Source organism: Panthera pardus, unplaced genomic scaffold, assembly GCF_024362965.1.
Source record: "Panthera pardus isolate Hobbes unplaced genomic scaffold, ASM2436296v1 HiC_scaffold_22, whole genome shotgun sequence".
NCBI lineage: Eukaryota > Metazoa > Chordata > Mammalia > Carnivora > Felidae > Panthera > Panthera pardus.
This window is the reverse complement of record NW_026526788.1, coordinates 31,031,533-31,044,975: the sequence shown is the minus strand read 5'-3', so window position 1 is coordinate 31,044,975 and position 13,443 is coordinate 31,031,533. Positions and strand designations below refer to the sequence as shown.

The 13,443-nt window shown below is 56.2% G+C and overlaps 1 protein-coding gene across 2 annotated transcripts in view; it reads right to left on the bottom strand.

Moving 5' to 3' along the window:
- ADAMTS14 (ADAM metallopeptidase with thrombospondin type 1 motif 14) overlaps positions 1–13,443 on the bottom strand; it is an 81,592-nt gene that overhangs the window by 58,183 nt on the left and 9,966 nt on the right. The window lies entirely within an intron of this gene.

Genomic DNA, 13,443 nt, shown 5'->3' with positions numbered 1-13,443 from the left:
ATAGCGTGCTATTATGTCAGATTTAAAGCACATGGGCACGTCCACCAGGGACGCAGTTCATGTCTGCTGACCATAAACGAGCCAGGATAGGGCACAGGAATGAACGCTCTGTTTTTAATCTAATTTTTTTTTTTTTTTTTTTTTTTTTTTGCCTGCATCAAAATAGTCCTGTAAAAATAATCAGCTGTTGGCCTGGGAAATAAAAACATTAAAAATGCAACCTCGGCCAAGCCCCACAAATGTGTTATTAGCCCCCGATGAAGGCAATAATCACAGGGGCCAGTGAAACACATGTGCAGCCCCCCCAGCCCACACCCTGGGGTCAGCTCTATAAAGCAGTCAGACCAGCCCACCTACTACAGTGCCTGGAAAATAGTAAGCAATCCTTAATGAATTCCTTCACTCATTCCACACGTATCTATTGAGTGCCTTCTACATACCAGCACTGCTCCAGACCCCGGGAAGGCAGCTGTGAACACAAGGTGGTGAATGAAGGAACTATTTTTATAAATCTATCAGACGTTCTCCACTTGAGCAGGAGCAGCCATGGTTCTATGCAACTAAACTCCACCAGCTTTCCCACCTCCCCCTGTTCCGAGATGACTTCTTGGGGCATCTCCTCGAAGACCTCCTGAGCACGCGTCAGCAGCCACTAATCCTCTCCTGCCAAAGCTACTGCAGCCCCTCGAAATCTGGCATCCCCTGCCCTGTGTGGCCACCAGATCTCAGTGCCTCACACGAGGGATGCAGGCTCCGGAATGATCTGCACGGCACAGGGCTGGGCTGTGAGGCACTACCATCCAATTCGCCCCTCCTGCCTGCAATGATGGACCGCACAGACCTTTCAAGATCACCAGGCCTGACCCAGTCTGAGGCTTCAATCCCTCGACAACATCCCTAGTCAGGGGGCTCTTAACTTTTGCTTGGATGCCTCTAGCAACAGAGAGCTCTCTCCCTCAAGACACAACCTGTTCTGTGCAGGGACAGTGGTGATGTTTACTGAGCTGAAACACACTTCCCTACATTCCACCCTTTGCAAAGTCTTATTCTCGCTGGGATTAACAACAGTATCTTATATAACAGCCACTTATATTGACATATTTCACCTTTACAACAACCTTGTAAGGCAGATGCAAATATTAGACCCATTTCATGGATGAGGAAACAGGCTCAGAATGGTTAAGAAACTTGCCCAGTCACCCAGCAAGTAAGTGACAGAACTAGAATAAGAGCCCAGCTCCGTGTGGCTCTTAACCAGGAGGCTCTGTTACCTTAGGCCATCCCAGGGTCCCACTTCTGCCCCCCCGGGGGCCACTCAGCAAGGAAACTTCCCTCCCATACTCCCATCTATACATCCCTGGGCTTCCCATCTAGTCTGAGCTTACTGAGCAAGCAGAATGTTCACATCCTACCTCTGGGCAGAGGGCTTCCCAGAAGCCAGGCCACCTCCCACGTGGATGTGAGAACAGAGGAGAAACTTCCGCACATGGCCCTAAAGGGAACGGACCCCACCATCCCCCAGGTGACTCCCAGCCTGAAAGGATTCTCACCCCACACACCATCCCCATCACACCCTCAGCCCTGCTCTGTCAGAAGTGGAAGCCCCAGGATTCCTGGGTCTGGTCCAGCCCCATGCCCACAGTCCTCTCCCCAGGCAAGAGTTACCAAATCCCTACCTGCCCATCCTGGCTAACTGGTAAGGACAAAGACCTGTGATATAACAACCTGGGAAATATGTTTCAAATCCCTCTGGAACCCAGGGGTCAAAGACAGCACTTGCAGCAACGCTCCTGCTCCATTTTGTGCATCGTTTCTGGCCCTGACAGAGAGTTCTTGCCCAGGATGGGGCGCCCCGCGGGTCTCTGAGAGCCTCCTCCTGGAGAGCGATGGGCGGGCAGGCTCAGCCACCAGATCAGGAAGTGGGCTGGGCAGGTCCCTCCCCCGTGGCCCTCGGTTTCCCCATCCACACCATGAGAGGTTTGGCGGGCTGTCTTCAGCTCTGCCTTGGCCGGGACACCAGGCACCGCTTGGGGCAGACAAATTGGCAACGGGAACTTTCTGGCTCTCTGCCCCCTTGCCAAATTACTCCTGTCTCTCAATTTATGAGATGTTTGTATTTCTGAAAAGTGGTGGCTAATTTTAAAGAACTAAAATCAAATCAAATTTCTGTAGAAGAAATCAGGAAAAGAGGAAAACATATGTTGCTGGAAGACAAAAATACATTGCCGTTTTCACCCATACCTCCTTCTCTTCAAAACAGTCAATTGGCAGAAATATATATTAGAAAGGTTCTTCATGCAACACAAACAGCCAGAGCAGCTGATTATGTCCAACTGAGCCACATTCTATGCAGGCCCTCAGGCGATTCTCTCCAAATGGAAACTCTCCAGTGCACAGGCCTGGCCGCCATCAGCCAGGCTCTGGACTCCTTTACTACAGCTGCTACTGAGGGGCCTCTCCTGGGAGGTGAGTGGCGGAGGGGGACCTGTTGGACTTTTCCAGGATGGCTAGTGGCAAAGGTAATGCCTTCTGCCGTATCTTCATCCAGAGGCCTCCAGGCCATGCTATCCCAGATTTTTTAGGCCTGCTTCCTTTCAGGGGAAGCCCCAGGTCCAGAGGGGAAGTCCAGGGCTTCTGAAGGAGACGGGTCACGTGGTGATGGGGGAGGTAGGTGTTGGCGTATCCTTGTATCCTGCCTTAGGTCATAATTGAGCAAGTTCAGTTGCTCATTGGTAACCGTCTATCATCGGGATGAAGTCCCAAATATTTCAGCAGATAACGGAAGCCGCGTTATTTTAGAATGAGTATGTGTATGTGCATGTGTATATATAAACATGTTTATTCTAAAATCGCATGTACTTGCACGTAAACTGGGAGGTGATGGCACAATAAACCAATACATCTTGGGGGCCACGGGAAGAGACCCCCAAGGACTGAAATATGTGTCCTTGGAGGTGCCGAGCTCCGGGCTTATATTGAGAAGCTCTCCCGTCAACGTCAGGGCAGGAGCAAGGACCCAGCCTGAGGTCCAGGCACGGGTAAGTGGGGGAACTCCAGGAGGCCAGCTGCAGGCCCTCCCTCTAGGAAAGGGGAGCCCTTCCTCACAAGGAAGAGCCTTTCCTAGTAATCCAGAGCCTCCTGGCTGTGCCCTCAGATTTGCCAACCTTCGCAGAATGCCCAGGAGGGCTTATTTCAAGATGAGAGCCCCGACGAAGCCAGGTGAGAGGTATGCCAGGTCCCCTCTTTCTTCTCCTTCCAAGGTCAGCCTATGTGGGGCCTTCCCACAGAAGCAAGAAGCAGAACAGGCCTCCAACCAACCAGCCCACCACCTCCCAAGGAGAGCACGTTCTCGGGCCCGAACTCGTTCTGGAAATTCCATTACCAAGGTTTTTTTACTGCCAGCTGTGCTGTCTCAGGTTCTAGGCTTCCAGCAAATTCAGCTTGAAACTGTTCCACTGTAGGAAATGAAAGAAAGCCCAGCAAGTGGAGGCTGGGGTGATACACACAACTGGGAACAGCAAGAGAGTCCGGAATGGCTTCCCTCAGGCTCACCCCCTACCCAGCAACCTGCTTCTGTGCCCGGCCACGCTCCCTCCCCAGACCACGGCACCAGCCAGAGCTCAGAAACCCCAACTGCAGGTGTCTGCCTCCCTCCCACCACCCCCAGGAGGACTTCTTTCAAGATGACAGCCTGACGACCAACTGGGTCCCCTCTCACCGAGCTCATCGCGACCTCCAGTGCATGGCCCCACTGCTTCATCACGGCCGATACCCCCGACCAAGCCCTCACTTCCCTTCTTACCACCCTGGACATGGTAATAATTCTGTGAACGCCCACAGCCCTCTCCCTGCCTTTCCCTCCTTCTCACCGTCTCAGAAGAGCCTCTGCCCTGGTTCAACCCAACCAGCCACCCTCTCCCTGTCTGCACACTGACGCACGTGGTGCCCACTGGTCTCACTTGAGATCAACGGCCACAGCTCTCCCGTGAGCATGATGCCGGCTGGGGATTCTGCTGTGGCTCCCCGCTACACTGATGGCTTAGACTTCGAACACTCTCCCCACCTCGTGGTCTCCTCTTCTCAAGGAGAAAACAGGCACCGTCGGGCGGGCTCTCCCCTACCCTGCCACCACCCTATGAACTCCCACCCTGCGGGCACCCTGTGCCCTTCCTCACCTCCCGCTCGCCTCCCTCTTACCTCTGCAGAACGCAGCTCCTGCAGTGGGTGCCCCTCTTCCCAGTATCACCGTGCCCACCCTCTCCTGCGCCATTCTGGTTGGCACACACAGGCGCTCAGGGACCTTCCCCTCTGTGAAACTCCATCCCGGGCCCCGGCCAGCCAGTGCCAGAGTCCCTGCTTCCCTCCGCGCCGCGCATGACTGGGCCGACTGGGCCTGTGAAGTGATGCAGCCACTTTGGAAACAGTCTACGGTTCCACAAAACACGACACAGTTACCATATGACCCCGCAATTCCACTCCGTGGTATACACCCAAGAGAAATGACAACATATGTCCACACAAAAACTTGTCCCTGAACGTTCACTGCGGCCCTGCTCACGGTAGCCAGAAAGGAGGACAGGCACAAATGCCCATCAACAGATAAATGCATCCACGTACAAAAAAAGAGGAAGTAATGGTCCATGCTGGAACACGGACGAAAACATAATGCCGAGTGAAAGAAGCCAGGCGCCAAAGGCCACATATTCTACAATTCAATCCAAACAAAATGTCCAGAATAGGGAAATCCATAGGGACAGAAAGATTAGCGGTTGCCAAGGGCTGGGGTAATGGATGGGGGGTGGTGATAACAAAAAGGACACGGGGCTTCTTTTTGAGATGGTGAAAATTTGAAAACTCAAATTGAATGATAATTACCCAACTCTATCCATATCATGAACATTCACTGAACTATACATTTTTTAAAAAAAAATTTTTTTTAAATGTTTATTTCAGAGAGAGAGAGAGACAGAGCGTGAGCAGGAGAGGGGCAGAGAGAGAGGGAGACACAGAATCTGAAGCAGGCTCTAGGCTCCGAGCTGTCAGCACAGAGCCCGATGTGGGGCTCCGACTCACGAACCTCGAGATCATGACCTGAGCCGAAGTTGGATGCTTAACCAACTGATCCACCCAGGCGCCCTTAAGTTGTACACTTTAAATTAGGTGAGGGGCACCAGGTGGCTCAGTCGGTTGAGCATCCTGACTCTTGATTTCAGCAGGTCACGATCCCAGAGTCATGGGATCAAGCCCCACGTCAGGCAGCTCGGTGTGTGTCCACACTTGGCACAGAGCCCGCTTATGATTCTCTCTCTCTCTCTGCCCCCTCCCCGGCTCGTGCTCTCTCTCTCTCTGTCAAATTAACAAAAATTATAATAAATTAGGTGAACCACATGGTACATAAACTGTATCTCAATAAAGCTGTTTAAAAAACACGACACATTCAGGGAGAGGAGAAATAACACAAGGGTGCAAACGGGGACACACGGGCCCCACAGGGCCCCACGAAGGGACGACGCGTGCCCCTGGGGCTGACACCCGCACACGCGCGGGCAGACAGCAGACACGTCTGCGTGGAGACGACACACAGGCACTCAGACGACAACGCGCGCACGAGCTGCACAGGCTGCCCGTGACCACGGAAGCGTGAGTCAGCACGGCTGGGATAAAAGCCCATGGATGCCGAGATTCCGAGTAATCCAAACCTGATGTGGAAGCCCCGAGCCGCAGGAGCTCTGCCACAGGAGCTCTGCCGCAGGCTGCACGGCCAAGACCGGGGCCCCAGCCAGGGCAAGTCTGAAAGCCGATTCTCCCCGAGCTGCAGCCTTGGGGATAGGCAGGAGGAAGGAGCCCCTGAAGGACGGAGTGGACAACCGTCAGGCTTGTCCTCAACCGGTGTGCCCGGCCCTGCGTGCCCCACGTGGGCAGCCTCAGAATTCCCTGAACGGGCCAAAGTCTCGGGAGAAACACCAGGAAGCGGACATCCTCCACCAACTGGAGGCTGTTATCCGGGGTGACCGCTGGGCCCCCCTTTCCCAGGGTCATGGCCTCTGCAGGCCCCACACCCTGGGAGGTGCTGGGTGAAAGGCTTGCTGGGCCTAGTTCCCCTGCAGCAAGAATCCTTTCGGGGAAGAAGCAATGTGGTCGGTGAGGCGGGTAAATGCAGAGACCTGACAGCCAGGATCCCTGGCGCTGCCCTCCCAAACCGTGTCATCTGGGACAAGTTACCTGACATCCCTGTGCCTCAGGATTATACCGGCACCGATCCTGTGGGTTGCTCTGAGAAATATACACAGAGCACCTAGCACGGTCTAGGCTCGCGGCAAGGACTGTGCGAATGCTCCCGCTTGCTGCCAGAATTATCACGATCAACTCCCCGTGTGCCTGGAAGTCCCACTGGCTCATGGGTTCCGTGCCGGGAGCAGCATTCTGGAACCACAGGATGGTTAGCCTCTAACTCCTGGTGCCACCACGACCTGGCTTTCACCCGCTCAGATCTGTGCCGTAAACAGAAGGAACTGCCCGAGGGAAAAAATACCGTGGGTTGAGCACCCTTAAGGGGAAAAGTCCTTAGCAAGGAAAGGCCTTCCTGGTTTAGGGGAGTTTTAAAGGTGACAAAGGGCCTGTCAAAGGTTAGTGGAAACGCACCCAGCTGCTAGGGAGCGGTCTCTGGGTGGCAAAATTGTTGCCATTTCCTTCTCTTTAAACTCTGTAGGTGTCTTCTAACTTTTCTAGGATTCCCCATCTGAAAAGGAAAGTCCATTCTGCACAGAATGTCTGCCTACTACAACGAGCAAGTAATGGTTCCATAAGAATTATTTTTAAACAGGGGCACCTGGGTGGCTCAGCCGGTTGAGTGTCCGACTTCGGCTCAGGGCATGATCTCGCGGTTTGTGGGTTCGAGCCCCATGTGGGCGCTCTGTGCTGACGGCTCGGAGCCTGGAGCCTGCTTTGGATTCTGTCTCCATCTCTCTCTCTGCCTCTTCCCCACTCACGCTCTGTCTCTCTGTCTCTTTCTCAAATATAAATTAAAAATTTAAGAAAAAAAAGAATTATTTTCAAACAAAGTTTTAAAAAAGGAGACAAACCCAATGAAGCCCCCCCTTTTCTGTCACCCAAATTCCCTGCAAGTGGTGTAGAGGCTGCTCCTGGGAGCCAGGCCCTCCCCAAGCCTCAGTTTCCACATCTGAAACCAAAGGGTCACCGGCAGGATGGACTGAGGTCACGAAGCACAAATGCCTCCCTCCCACCACCGAGGTCCTGCCCACGGCAGGGCGGCCAGCCCCTTCCTTCCCCTCCTTCCTTCTCTGGCCTGGCTCTCCTGGCATCCCCGACCTGACCCCAGCTTTTCCATCAAGCACACAATAGATTTTTCCAGGAGGCCACAGCAGCGGGTGTCACCGCTAGATGCCCATTAGAATCATCAGAGGGATTTGCAGAATTACTGGCACTGAGACCACACCCCAGGCCAACGGATCAGATCTCAGGGGATGTGGCCCAGGCATCAGGATTCTCTCCGAGCTGCCCAAGTGATTCTACTGTGCAGCCAGGCCTGGGAACCACTCATCCAAACTCCGGAAGCTTCCCAACAATGGAATGTTTAAGGGTTCGTCCATGTCTCACAAAGAGAGTGGCATCAGCTGGGGCTGTTCGACGAGAATCAGCCAGTCATAATGCAGGAAACGGGCAAGACAGAGAGGGAACGAGAGGACAGAGGACGAGAAAGTGCCCTGGACCAGGCGGGGCTGGGAAGGGCGTGTCGTGAGCACTTCCTGGGGCTGAGCCTGACCGAGGCCAGTCCCCACCTTGTGTACAGGTGCTGTCTTAGGACCCAACCACCTCCTTCCCTCGAGGGGCGGCTCCACTTCGAATGAAGAATAACTCCCCAAAATTGCCCTGAGCTGGGGGGGGGGGGGCTGGGGAGGGGGCTGTGATCTGCTGGGTGGCCAGTGGCAAGCCAATGATGTCGCGGCCACCCAAGCTGAGGAGTCCACAGCACAGACAGTGAAAACAATTAGTAGCGGGGCCTCAATGACCACGATGAAAGTGCTGATTGTCCTCTGGCACTGTGGGGAGCAGTTCCTCGGGTCTTCAAAAGCTTGGTAAATATTCTTGAAATGAAGGGTGTTCACTTTTATGACAACCCCCGCCCCTCCCCAGCAGCAGAGATCCTGGCCCCGGGGGCAGGGCAGGGACGCACGCCTGCAGGTGCTCAGAGACTCCCCATCTGCAGCAAACCCCCACCCTGGAGCCCAGCCAGAGTTAAGGGCAGACCTTGCCAGGCTAGCAGCCACCCGTCCTTTCCATTCCCTGCGCCCGGGAGCCACGTGGCTCTGAGGCACCCCCTCCTATCACCACTGTGGCCCACCAAGCTCGGGCTGGGAGCTCGACCTTGCCCGCTTGGCCCTGAGTCCCCGCAGTGGCAGCAGCTTCAGGACAAGGAGGCAGGAAGCGGCTTTCGCATGCCAGGGGGCAGTGTGGACGCCAGGCCCCCGGGCGGAGGGGCGGCTCCCTGCACCGAGGCCCCACAGTCTCCAACCTCCAGCTCAGAGGCAGAGCCGCGGACAGTGGGGCAGCTCCAGGAAGGAGCGTGGCCAGTCCCTCCCACAGCTGGGGGCCAGCCCCCACCGGGTCACTTGTCCCGGCGCAACCTCCCCTCTGGGCCATCCGACGTCGCCCCGGCCCAGAGGGGCGCTGACTGGGTTTTAAGCCATGTTCTCCCTACACGAGATCACGCACGTGAAATGTTCACCACGGAGTCTGACACACAGCAGGATTGCAGCCAGCGATACACGGAGGCTGCGGTGGCAGCAGGGACAGTTTCCCAGGCAAGGTGGAGGAGGATGGAAGGACGGAAGGGGGAGCGGGCTTCGTTCGTCGCTCAAGATTCCTGTGCAGGGCCCAGCCCCAACCCCCCCCCGGGAGGCTCCCGACCACTCAGGCCCTCCAGGCATCCCGGCCCTCCTCTGCACGGTGGCGACGAATCCGTATTTGCCGGGCCCCGTGGCTGTCCTTACTCCTGACCTGGGCTTGGCACCATGGCCCCGTCTTCCAGATTTCTTAGAACTCGGACACGTCACCAAACCTTGTCTCTGCTAAGCCCTGTCGGTTACTAGCAACGCAAAGGCCCACATCCCAGCCGCTAGGGCCGCTCACCAGGTTCCCGACTCACTTGACACATTCACGTACGTCTCTGCAGTTTCTCCTAAACCTCTGTCTGCGGTGCCATTCATCTATTCACTCATTCACTCATTCATTCATTCATTCATTCATTCATTCAGAGATAATGACTGAGCCAGCCCTGTTCTGGGCACTGGGGACACAGCCCCAAATTCCTCCTCACCTGGGGCTAACGTTCTATCGAGGGGGGAGACAGGCAATCGATAAGTAAAACTAGGGCATACCAAGTGGAAACAGCGATGGGGGAGAACGTTTACACGGAGCACAGAAATGGGATCTGGAACTTTTAAGTAGTGGACTCAGGGAAGAGGTTACTCAGAAGGTGACATCTGAGAAAAAGTCTGAGGGAGATGGCAGTCTCTGGGGAGGAATGCTCCAAAGGAGGGCAGTCAGGGGAGCACAGCCCGAGAGGGGTGGAGGAGGTCACAGGCAGACAGGGAGGAGGGACCACAGCCCAGGCCTGCTTGGCTTTCCCCGGGGGGGTGTCACGGGAGCGCTTGGACTTAACAAGGCTGCTCTGGCTGCTGTCATGGGCAGGGGCGTGGGTGGAGGCAGGGAGATCCGGGAGGGAGGCCACAACCATCACCCCCGAGAGAGGTAGTATCTGGACCACCCCAACACTTGTATTTCCTGTCAAGCCCTGTTACACGGGCCCTGCTCCGTACCTGGAACCACACGTGTTCACGTGGGCCTCCACACCTCTGTCCCTGCTGTGAGCTCTGCCAGGAACGCCCCTCCCGCCCAGCTCAAACGTCACCCCATGGCCGCTCCCTCCCCTGTGCCCTCAGTGGCTCCTGACAGCGCTCTGTCCCCATCCAGGGGATTTTCTTGTCTATTCTTTGAAATGTGAGCTTCAGGAGGACAAGTACTGAGGCACAAACCCCCTTAAAAGAAGCATCCTTGGGGCCAAGCCTCCTTAACAAACTCCCTTGGGCACGTCGCCCTTAATGAGAGGTCTGTTCTCCCATAAAATGTGGCCATGGCTTAGGGGACAGCATGTTTTACCTAGAGTCTCCCCATCTACGGACCGTGAATTATGAGGTAACAAAGCATCAAGCAGTCAGCGCTCCCAGGCCAGCAGCCTGTCGGGCCACAGAACACAAGGCCTCTTTGGGCTCGAGGAGCTAATTCAGAGTGTGGGCTCCTGCGAGCCTCAAGGGGCGGAAATGAACCTCTGCTGTGGGGTGGAGGTGATTGGGGGTATGGGCATTTTCTAGACAGATCAAAGGTAGAAATATCTGGTTGGCTTAAAAGCAAAGGCTGACAAAGGGCTTCAGGCAACCCTTGGGGAACAGGGTTTGCATCCAGACCAACCGTGTCCTGACAAATGCTCCCACCTTCGAACAGTTCTCTAAAAGGGGGCTGTGCTACAGGCCCCTCAGCCCGTGTTACAGAGAACAGAAGAAAAGGAGACTGCAGGGTGTTTCATATTCTCTGACAAGTAACGTGGGCCTAATAGCAGCCCATTGCCCTCCAATATTTTGAAAATGGAGAAAACAGTGGCAATGGTAATTTAGGGCCTAGAAACACCAGAAGGCTCTGTTCGACCTTCAAATCCTGTTAACCCGGAGGCTGACACTTGTTTTTTCTTAGCTGGCTTCCCAGTTTTCGGGGACACAAGGACACGCAGAAGCTGAGCATCCCACTCTCCCAGTGGGACCCGGGCCCGAGGACTGCCAGCCCGGGCCCCAGAGGGCAAGCACCAGACCAACGGTGTAGGACACCTTTTTGGGCTCTAAAGCTGTTGCCACAGCCACTGCATCACTGGCCAGCACAGGGCTTACAACCCTGAGTCACTGTCAACATTTACTCAGTCCTTTCCCACTGACTCAGAAGAAGCTGAGTGGGATGGTGGGGGAGCACTGGACTGGGAGTCAGGGGCCCTGACAGTCGCCCTGTGACCCTGGGTGAGTCTCTTCCCTTCCGTGGGCTTCAGCTTCCTTGTCTGGAGAATTAGGAGGGGACCCAGAGGCCCCCGAAGCCTCCTCCAACCACAGCTGTCCACACTCAGGCCAAAGTCAGGGTGGCCTATGGAAATGACGTTGAGCTGAACTCACCCCTGGAGGTTTTCATAACACAGGATTATTTGTGCTAACAGGAAACACGGAGCTGCCAGAGCCCAGGCAGCCTGCAAAGATTACTGTTATTGGGCTCATCATGGTCATTGTTGTTTCTCAGGCTCCGGAGGCAGGCAAGGCCTACATGCTGAACACAGAATCCCAGGCCCCGAAGATGGCTTGGGAACGTCCCACCGCAGGGTCCAGGTGTGGAAACTGAGGCTCAGAGAGGTCAAGCAACTTTCCCAGAGTCATGCCCAAATCCCCTGGGCCCCCTCCGAAAGCCCACCCCTGGGCCCCTGCCCCACTGAGCACGGCTGACAGATGAAAGGCCAGCGCAGCCCCCACGACACTCATGGGCCTCGAGGCCACCCTCCCTCCAGCCCGCCTGAGGACACCAGGGAAGAAAAATAAAACCAGCCCCCAGACCAGCCCCCACTGGCCCTGCTCGAGAGGAGCAGCAGTGAGGTGATGTCTGGCTTTTATTCCATATCATAAATAAGTTATTAATCCAGGGCAGACAGCAAGGCACAGCCATGGGGAGACCAGAGAGGTGAAACTCTGCAAGACCAGACCACCTTGAGGACTGGAAAACTACGCAGGTCCCAGACCCCGCAAGTCCGCTCAGACAGAGGCCCCGGTGGGACAGGGGCTTCTGGGAAGCAAGGAGAGCACTGGAACGGGTGACCAGCGGTCTGGAAACAAACCTACCGTGGATCCTGCCTCAGTTTCTGTATTTATTCCAAGAGATCAGCAAGAGTGAGTAAACGCTACCATGATATTGTTCTAGGCACTATGGCAGAACTTTATATGTTTGATTTCCAGTGAATAAAACAAGGTAGGACACCCACTTCACAGATGTGGAAACTGAGGCTCAGAGAGGTCAAGCGACTTTCCCAGAGTCACCGTGGATGAGCGATGGCAAAGGGGGCTGCAGTCCTCCTGTCCCCGTCCGCACACCTCTCTGCGGTGAGACTTTGCCGCCACCGGCCTCCAGAGGTGGCACCCATTTCCCCGCTCCTGGAAAACCTAGCCTGGCCTTGTGGCTCTCTTTGACCCACGGAATGCACAGAAGCAGTCACGCAACTGCCCGGACCAGGCCTGAAGAGGTCCCGCAGCTTCCGGCCGTGCTCTCCGGAGACCGCGGTGCCGAAACCAGTGCTGCCCGCCGGACGGAGGGAGCTGGGGCCCGCCGGCTGGCACCGACGCCGGATGTGGGAACGGGGCCAGCTCGGACCGTCCAGCCCAGCCCGCCGTCTGGCTGCGCACAGCTGCGGGGGAGCCCGGGAGCAGCCAGCAGAGGAACCTCGCAGCCAACCTACAGAATCAAGCTACAGAACGGGGAGAAAGAATGCCCTAAGCGCCTCCGTTTTACGCAAGCTTGTTACACAGCTGTGGGTGACTGGGCCGGCCCCTCAGTTTCCCCGCACGGCCTGTCTCCCCAGCAAAACCTGAGCCACCCGCCTCCTGGGATTTGGCCGGGGCCGAGGCACGCCATGCCGACCCCTGCCTCCGCCTCTGCGGTCCCCAGGCCCTCGTGCCCAGCAACCGGGACTGGCCCCAGATGCTGCACGCACCACAAGGCGTAAGAAGGGCCACAGGCCACGTCCCACCGGAAGAGCCGCACTCACCCTGGCGACGTGGGACGTGAGGAGTTCCCTTTCCCTCCAGAAAAGCTGAAGGGGCTGCAGAGGGCAGGGGGACAGTCAGCCACGGCGGGAACGGCAGACACGCTCTGCTCCTCCTCCTCCAGTGGGCTGAGAGGGCGCCAATGTCGGCTCTGTGCCACCTCGGCAGGCTGGCCGCACTCCCTCACAGGGTCAACTCACCCCGCAGCCACCGAGAGTCTGCCCCAGGGCAGGCCCTGTGCGGGGTCCCGAGGACACACGGGTGACTAAGCTCGGACCCCGCCCTTTGGGAACCCGATGGGACGGGTCCGGGTAAGGACGCAAACTGGGGCCAGGAGCAAGTTGCAGCCTGAGGAAAACTAACAGGCCCGGTGAGGTCAGGACGGGGACGGGCTCTGCCTGCCCAGCTGAGAGCCCGGGGACCTCTCTGGGGGTGGCAAGCAGAGCAATAGGTTGCTCTTGACCTTCTTCTTCTTTCCCACCACCCACCTCCCCAGACCCAGCAGATTCAGCCGACAAGCTCACACCGTCCCATAGCAACAGCGGCAGCATATCGCGTACTGAGCACACAGGACACCTCTAGG